At 43.9% G+C, this 9276-nt stretch overlaps 1 protein-coding gene across 5 annotated transcripts in view; it reads right to left on the reverse strand.

Annotated features, from left to right (window-relative positions):
* HTR1F (5-hydroxytryptamine receptor 1F) overlaps positions 1-8898 on the reverse strand; it is a 125056-nt gene extending 116158 nt beyond the window's left edge. The window contains exon 1 of one of the 5 annotated variants that reach the window (XR_014071470.1): positions 8529-8895. The gene's annotated coding sequence lies outside the window, so the exon portion shown is untranslated. Of the gene's footprint in view, positions 1-8528 lie in introns of all 5 variants that reach the window. The other 4 variants (XR_014071475.1, XR_014071480.1, XR_014071469.1 and 1 more) reach the window with 4 other exon arrangements.
* Positions 8899-9276: the final 378 nt, after the last annotated feature.

A 9276-nucleotide genomic window follows, 5' to 3' on the forward strand; every position in this document is an offset into this window, starting at 1 on the left:
GAAGATCCCACAGAGAAGGAAATGGCAGCCCACTCCAGTATCCTTGCCTGGAGAATTCCATGGACAGAGAAACCTGGTGGCCTATAGTCCTGGGGGTCACAAAGAGTTGGGCACGACTGAACAACTAACACTTTCACTTTCAGATATTTAAGGAAGAAAGAAGATGAATTTAATTAAGAACCTGTTGACAGTGCCTAAGGGTCATTTCTTTGCCAATACAGTGATCTCCAGTGTCTGTAGTTTAATGGGGAGCTTTGGGCTGGATATGCAGAAGAGAGGGGAATTTTCCCAAGAGCAAGTCCCATTGGTGCTACTCAACATTGCTTTACTTGTACTAGGTCATGGCATTAAATACTACTGTGTCACATAGTGAGGAACTGATTCCCCTTTCAATTTTCTTTCCCTTTGGAGTAATCCCTTGAGAGAGTTTCAGTTTGGTCAAAATTTGCTTTTAACTTTTGCTATCTCCCTTATAAGCTTCAGGTTCAAGGCTTTTAGCTGGCAATAAGCATCTGATTAGAACAGTATCATCATTATTTTTGTCACAGTTCTTCTTAAAATCATTTTCTCTCATAGGTAGCAATAATATTGATTTTCCACTAAAACAGTGATAAGAATTTAATTTTTATTTATTTATAATGTTTTATTTAAAATCTGATTCAATTTAAAGAGAAAGTATTTAAAGGAGAAATAGTGTGAAGGAATAGAAAAAATCATGACGATAGTATGTATTGTTAGGACTTAGATACAGCAAAGATAACTGTTAATGGGCAATATTGAAACTGAGATTCATCCTTACATTTGGAAAAACTAGGATCTATCATCTTATTTGGGAGTAGCTAATAAAATTATTTCATAAGAAGGTCCAGGAAGGATTCCTTTTTCCCATGGATGGGCTTCAGTGAGTCTGCTAATTGACAAAAATTATTGCAAAGGTTTATACTTATGTGCAATTTTTTTCTAGAAAGCAGTTGAGTAAAGAAGGAGTGAACAGGAGACTAAATACAGAAGGTATTCAGGAACATTAGAGGGCTTTCTGTTTGCTTGTTTTAAATATGGGCATGGAGAAGGAAATGGCAACCCACTCCAGTATTCTTGCCTGGAAAATTCCATGGATGGAGGAGCCTGGTGGGCTACAGTCCATGGGGTCGCAAAGAGTCGGACACGACTAAGCGACTTCACTCACTTATGATATGATCACAGTACTATACTTAAATGATGAAGTCATTAAATCAAGAAGAGGATAAAGTGGCAGGTGATAAAAGGAATGGTTTATGAAGCAAGGTTCAGATTGGAGTGGGGCAGCTGTGGGGACCCAGAGCAGAGAGGGAGGTCAGCAGGATTACACAACTGTGAGGAAGGGAAGCAAGTAAGCAGATAAATATGCAGGAGTTAGAAGTGGTGAGGGACCTTCACTCCTGGGAGTCTCTGAATCCCCAGGAAAGAATTATCCTAAGAGTGAAGGAGACAGAGACAGAGTTAGTTTTGAGAAGGGTGGCAAGGTGCGGTCCACCTGCTGAAGGGAACTAGGAAGGATGTCCCCCCCAAAAAACAGGTTAAAAAAAAGTGTGATGAGAAGCTGAGTGTCCAAATGATATTAGAACTAAGACTTTACAGTAGCATCCCTTAGAATAGTTTATACCAATGTCCCAGGCAGCACTTAGCTTTAGGAATGCAGGAGATTGACCAAAGGACTGATTCAGATCTGAGGATTTGTGTGCAAAGGTCCCTGTTCTGTCATGCTAGTTCCATCCTTAACTAGTTTCTGGAATTTTATCTCTACCAATTATTAAGGGGTTTTACTCCCACCGTTGTCCTTTTTTTTTTTTTTTTTTAAGAAATCAACATTAGACAGTAAAGAATTCTCCTGCAATGCAGGAGACCGCAGTTCAATCCCTGGGTCGGGAAGATCCCCCAGAGAATGGAACGGCCACCCCCTCCAGTATTCTTGCCTGGGGAATCTCATGAACAAAGGAGCCTGGAGGGCTACAGTCCATGGGGTTGTAAAGAGTTGGACACGACTGAGCATGCAGACATATTTCTGTCTAGTTCATTCTCATTGGTCTAATTCCAACATTAAAGCTCCCATATTAAGAACAAATCTCCATGGTATGCTCCAGCTACTTTTAATACACTTCTTGAAGGACTTACTTTATATAGAACATTCACTTCCTCACTTCCCACTCTTACTTCTGTACCATTATTATTTTAAAGTACAAATAATCTTTTAGTTTTACGTATAGATTTAGTATTTTAAATAATTAACCTATGTGCACATAACTCAAAGGTATTGACGTCTATACAAGACTTAAGCTCCCTTTCCTACTACCATTCACCGCCCCCATCCCCTGTAGGTAAACACTATAATCCATTCTGTCAGTATACACTTTCAAAAATAGGTTCATTTGTGTTTTTTAACAAATGATAACACAACATGCACATTGCATTGTAACTTTTTCTTCTTAATATACCTTGAAGATTTTTTCATATTAGTATATAGTATGCAGCCTTAATAATTCTAGCAGCTAGATAATATTCCATTGAATGGATGCACATGGCTTATTTTGCCTGTTTTCCATTTACATGTGTTAATTTTCAATTGTTTATTAATATAAAAAGCTTCAGGGAATACATTTGAACATATATCATTTGTTCAAAGTAAAAATATGTCTATAAGATATATCCTAGGATTGGAATCACTAGGCCACCAGTCTTTATTCAATCCTTATCAGTCAATCTTTTGTCACCACCATTTCAACTGAAATAATTCTTATCAAGGTCATAATTCCAAGGCAATTCTTTGCCCTCATATAATTTAACTCTTCCATAGCACTGGACATAGTTAATCATCAGTTCCTCCTGCTTAAACACTTTCTTTTCTCAGCTTCCAAGATCTTATATCCTTCTAGATTTCCCCCTATTTCACTGACTGCTACATCTCAGTTTCCTTTTCTGGCTCCTGTTCTTTTGAGTGTCCATATTTTGAGCTGTTCTAGGGATCTTTTCTCAGTCTGATCCTTTAAATACATTCTCTCCTTAAATCATTTTGCAAGATGCCATTGTTTTAAATACCAGTTATACACTGATGCCTGCACCTGAATATCTAATCAAAGTGTGACTGTCCGTCTCTCAGTGGTGTTCAACTCTTTTTGCCACCCCAGAGACTGTAACATGCCAGGTTCCTCTGTCCATGGGATTCTCCAGGCAAGAATACTGGAGTGGGTGAATACAGGGGATCTTCCTTACTCAGGGATCAAACCCAGGTCTTCTGCATTGCAGGCAGATTCTTTACTACCTGAGCCCACAGGGGAAGCCCCCAGAATATCTAATAGGCTGCTCAAAACTAACTGCTTCTCCTTAATCTTCCCAAATCAGCTGGTGACAAATGCATTCTTCCACTTACTCTGGTCATAAATCTCAACATATGCCTTGGTTTCTTTCCTTCTGTCAGCAACCACATCTAATCCTTCATCAAGTCTTGTCACCCTTACCTCCAAATACATCCAGAATTCTGCCACTTCTCATCATTTCCATTGCTATCACTCTGGCTGAAAACTAGGCTAAGAAATTCTAGTAACCTCTTAATAATCTCCTTACCTTCCCTCTCATCTTTCAAGAGATATCTTGACACAATAGTAAGAGGATCCTGGTAAAAGTTTCCCACTAGAAATTCCTTAATGATTTCCCATTATACAGAGAAGAACACAGATACTCCATACCATGGGCTAACAGACCACATACTACTTTTGAGAGAAGGAAATACCACCAGGGAATGGCAGAAATTATCAGGTCAATACTCTCCTTCCTTTTTAATACTTGTATGTACTCATTGATATAATTTTTACCTATTTATGTCCATCCTTGGGCTCTAAAACATTTCTCATTATATTTTTTAAGTGGAAGTACTAGTTTCTGTTACAGATGCCAATTTCAAGTTTCCTTACAGCACTTCAAGTGTACTTCACTTTTAGAAAAGAAATTAGTATCTCTCACTTGTCTAAGGCTGAGGGAGTGGAAAGCAAGGTTTCTCACTTGACTGTGATACAGAGCACAGGGCTATGGCTCTGTATCAGATAACTACAGAAGCCTCCTTAGGGCTCTCAGGACTCCACCACCTAAGGGTTATTAGTGCTTTCTGTTAATAGCAATCAGGAAGTAACACTGCATCTCATTTACTCTGCCTCAAACAGCATCCTTCCCACCTCTTAAACCAAAATTGAAAAAAAAGAATCTTGCCATGGCTTTTCAAATATTATCATGTCTATGTTGTTTTACATCAGCCGTGTATTATTATTATACCAGAAGCTCAGCTCACTCGCTCAAACGTGTCCAACTCCTTGAGACTCCATGGACTGCAGCACGCCAGGCTTCCCTATCCATCACCAACTCCTGCAGCTTACTCAAACTCATGTCCATCGAGTCAGTGATGCCATTCAACCATCTCATCCTTTGTCGTCCCCTTCTCCTGCTGCCCTCAATCTTTCCAAGCAAGTACCTTTCAAAAATCTTTGAAATAATTTCAGTAACAGTTAATCAAATTCAAAAGGACCACACTGACTAGATAAGAAAAAGATAAGAAAAATCAAACTATCACTCCTCTCACTTGTAATTAACAGTTAAGTTATAAATTTACAAGACTTTGAAAAGAGACAGGTACCCAATTTTAAATTAAAAAATTTAAAATTTCTTAAGAAACATGGATCATCAGTTCAGTTCAGTCGCTCAGTCGTGTCTATTTGCGACCCCATGAATCGCAGCACGCCAGGCCTCCCTGTCCATCACCAACTCCCGGAGTTTACCCAAACCCATGACCATCGAGTTGGTGATGCCATCCAGACATCTCAGTCTCTGTTGTCCCCTTCTCCTCCTGCCACCAATCCTTCCCAGCATCAGGGGCTTTTCCAATGAGTCAACTCTTTGCATGAGGTGGCCAAAGTATTGGAGTTTCAGCTTCAACATCAGTCCTTCCAGTGAACACCCAGGACTGATCTCCTTTAGGATGGACTGGTTGGATCTCCTTGCAGTCCAAGGGACTCTCAAGAGTCTTCTCCAACACCACAGTTCAAAAGCATCAATTCTTTGGCACTCAGCTTTCTTCACAGTCCAACCCTCACATCCATACATGACAACTGGAAAAACCATAGCCTTGACTAGACGGACCTTTGTTGGCAAAGTAATGTCTCTGCTTTTCAATATGCTATCTAGGTTGGTCATAACTTTCCTTCCAAGGAGTAAGCGTCTTTTAATTTCATGGCTGCAAGCACCATCTGCAGTGATTTTGGAGCCCCCAAAAATAAAGTCGGACACTGTTTCCACTGTTTCCCCATCTATTTGCCATGAAGTGATGGGACCAGATGCCATGATCTTAGTTTTCTGAATGTTGAGCCTTAAGCCAACATTTTCACTCTCCTCTTTCACCTTCATCAAGAGGCTCTTTAGTTCTTTTTCACTTTCTGCCATAAGGGTGGTGTCATCTGCATATCTGAGGTTATTGATATTTCTCCTGGCAATCTTGATTCCAGCTTGTGCTTCCTGCAGCCCAGCCTTTCTCATGATGTACTCTGCATATAAGTTAAATAAGTAGGGTGACAATATACAGCCTTGATGTACTCCTTTTCCTATTTGGAACCAGTCTGTTGTTCCATGTCCAGTTCGAACTGTTGCTTCCTGACCTGCATACAGGTTTCTCAAGAGACAGGTCTGGTATTCCCATCTCTTTCAGAATTTTCCACAGTTTATTGTGATCCACACAGTCAAAAGCTTTGGCATAGTCAATAAAGCAGAAATAGATGTTTTTCTGGAACTCTCTTGCTTTTTTGATGATCCATCAGATCAATTTGATCTCTGGTTCCTCTGCCTTTTCTAAAACCAGCTTGAACATCTGGAAGTTCACGGTTCACGTATTGCTGAAGCCTGGCTTGGAGAATTTTGAGCATTACTTTACTAGCGTGTGAGATGAGTGCAATTGTGCGGTAGTTCAAGCATTCTTTGGCATTGCCTTTCTTTGGGATTGGAATGAAAATTGGCCTTTTCCAGTCCTGTGGCCACTGCTGAGTTTTCCAAATTTGCTGGCATATTGAGTACAGAATTTTCCCAGCATCATCTTTCAGGATTTGAAATAGCTCAACTGGAATTCCATCACCTCCACTAGCTTTGTTCGTAGTGATGCTTTCTAAGGCCCACTGGACTTCAGATTCCAGGATGTCTGGCTCTAGGTGAGTGATCACATCATCGTGATTATCTGGGTCATGGATATGTTGCATTATTTTTATCAGCACCTTTATGTAAGTCTTTTTAAGAACAATATGCTTAAAAACTTTATAAAGTAGCTTAGTAATATATTTATGTATTTAAAACAATGAAAAAACTGCCTTTACAAATATACTACTATTGCTTAATCCCAGCCATCTATAAAATTTGCCTGTGACGTAAAGTGGCAAAAACTGAATTATCCTTTAAATCTCATTCCAACAGAGATCTTTATACATTCCTAAGAGAGAACAACCCCTTGATACACCTGAAGCTCATCAGCTCTGTAATAAGTCTTAGTGGATGAAGCTTGGCAAATGATTCACACTGACCAAAGGAGGTATAGGGAAATATACTAAAATTCCCTTGGACAAAATAAATATGTTATTTTTCATATCTGGGAACTCCTCAGCTAATACAGGGGGCTGGCCCCTGGTGGCTCAGCTGTAAAGAATCTGCCTGCAATGCAGGAGACACAGATTCAATCCCTGGGTCAGGAAGATCCCCTGGGGAAGGAAATGGCAACCTGCTCCAGTATTCCTGCCTTGGAAATCCCATGGACAGAGGAGCCTGGTGGGCTACAGTCTCTGGAGTGGCAAAAAGAGTTGCACACGACTTAGCGACTAAACAACAACAGCAGCAAAGCTAGTACAGGTAGGTATAATATTTGTTCTACAAACATCTGAGTTTAATGAACTATCCAAAGCATAGAACACAACTTCGGATTGTAAACAGCGAATAACTACTTTACTTATGAAGCCAGACCCTGTCACAGATCAGAAGGGGTGGAGGGGAGCAAAAAGGACACATTGCTGGGATACACAAAGTGACGATACTTGAACCTGCTTATGTGTTTGAAGGAGAAAAGGAAAGACAAGGAGGAACAGCATCTGAGAGTCCAGAGGGAAGACAGTCTTGCTTAGGTTTGCTTTGGCTGTTGACACGCCCACTTCTTCAGTGAAAGCCAGCTCAGAGTCTAGTCCACCTCTCTCATCTAACACATCGACATTGGGGCAACTCAAACTTAAGGGTCATTAGATTGTTGGTCAACAAATCAAATTTTAAAGATCTGGATGTAAATGAAACCAGGAGAAAATCATTTTGACTGTGTGCTTCATTTTACTGGCTTTGGGTATAGCACACCAAACTGCAACGATGTAACAGCACAGATATTCCAGAAAAACTGAGGGGCGGGGAGGGTGATGCTTCCTGCTTATAAGTCAAATGAAATGTTCACTTAACAAATCATCTTCACTACATTACAACTGTCAAGATGCCTGGGCCGTACTTTACATGCAGCAAAAGAAGTCTTCTCAAGGTTTCTTCCAAAGCGCATTTTCTGTTCCCACCTTATCAGGGTCCACCTCTTTCATGCAAATGGAAATCACCCCAAACCCAAACACAGCACTGAGGCACCCAAAATGCTAATCTCTGGATGTAGTCTTCCTCCTCGTCTCCGTCTCCTCAATTTATTCCTTAATTTTCCGGGCACACGATGCGGCTCTCCCAGCTTCCGGAGGGACAGGAGCCTTGAGGATGAACCCTCACTCCAATCCCCGTTTCACCTTTGCTGCTAAATCAGAAGGTGACTTCCTTCGACGGGCAGGACCCACAGCAGCCCAGGACTTTGCTAACGCGAGGTGGAAGCTCTCTCCCGCCCTTTTAGCTCAGCGGTTCCTACCCTCGGGAAATCAAGTAGAAAACTGCTGCTTTCCCCGCCCGCCCCCCGCCCCCCGCCCCCCGCCATCTAGGTTTCCTCCCAGCTCCTCACATCTAATTCCTTTCCCCAGAGTTCTCCCCAGATCCCCCGAGGGATGTATTCAAGACTCTCCTGCCTGTCCTTCCAGGGCTGCATTCTGGCCCGCGCCCCTTCTCTCTCCACCACAACGCAGGAACGCTGAGAGCCTATCCCCGAAGTGGGGTGTCGCCGGCTCGGACCGCCAGCCCTCACCCCGGCGACCGGGCCGAGCCCCCGCCTCCCAGTCTGGACCACCTTCTCCGCCTTGGCCCATGCCTGCTTCGCACAACTTCAGCCCGGCGGAGCAGAGGTTGTACACCGAGTGCAAAAGGGCGATTCTGGAATTCCAGAGCTGCTCTTTTGCCCCAGAAGAACTGAAGGGAAGGAATTCGGCTCCAGCCCCGCAAGGCTTTCCGGCCCTCCCGCCCACGGCAGGCGCAGCGCTTAACTGCGCTTAACTCCCCCGCGCCCCTTCCCCACCTGCGCTCCGGCCGCGGGCACAGCGCGCTCTCCCGGGCTGAGCGCAGAGCCGCACACTCACCCGGAGCGCTCGCCGCAGCAGTCCGGAGCAGGAAAGGTGAATCCCGGGCCCGGGGTGGGGGAGGGGGTCGGGGGACGCGCGGGAGGGCAGGGGCTGCGGTGCGGGACGCCGGCGGTCGCCGGGCGGAGGGCGGCGCGTCCCGGCTGCTCTCGGGGCCGCGGAGCTGGCTGCGCGCTGCGAGACTCTGGCTAAGCGCCGGGGCGGGTCCCGAGCGCGGGTGGGCGGACGCCCCGGGCTCTCCACCATCCGGAATACTCCTCTTCTGTTGCCCTCATCCGTTCCTTCCTTCAACACCCCTGTTTCATCTGTCTTCTCTCACTTTTCCGCCTCCTCCCTCTTCTCTCTTCCTCTTCCTCCCTCCCTTTCCACTGATGCGTGGAGAAGGGCGGGGGAGGAAAGAAGTCCCGTCTCTTTAACTTGAGGGATACCTTGAAGATCATCTGTTCATGGAATCTGGAAATGACGTGAATAACCTTTCTGAAAGCATCTAAAATATACCGACTTTAGTCTCCTTCTCTTCTCCCCCCACCCCCCCGCCTTTTTTTTTTTTTTGGCTTCTCCTTCCCAGTGGTTCTTTTTATCCGGTTGGGTGGCTAGGAAGGAGCTGGGGTCAGATACGGAAAGCGGAAAGCGAAGAGGGAGTAATAGAGGGCGGTCCTCGGAAGTGGGACTGAAAACCATCCACCGAGAGGGCCCAGAGGGCCCAATTGGGTCTCTTTATCTACAATTTCACAAAACAGGCATCTCC

The sequence above is a fragment of the Giraffa tippelskirchi genome, chromosome 2, assembly GCF_054371585.1.
Source record: "Giraffa tippelskirchi isolate mGirTip1 chromosome 2, T2T-mGirTip1v1.2.pri, whole genome shotgun sequence".
NCBI lineage: Eukaryota > Metazoa > Chordata > Mammalia > Artiodactyla > Giraffidae > Giraffa > Giraffa tippelskirchi.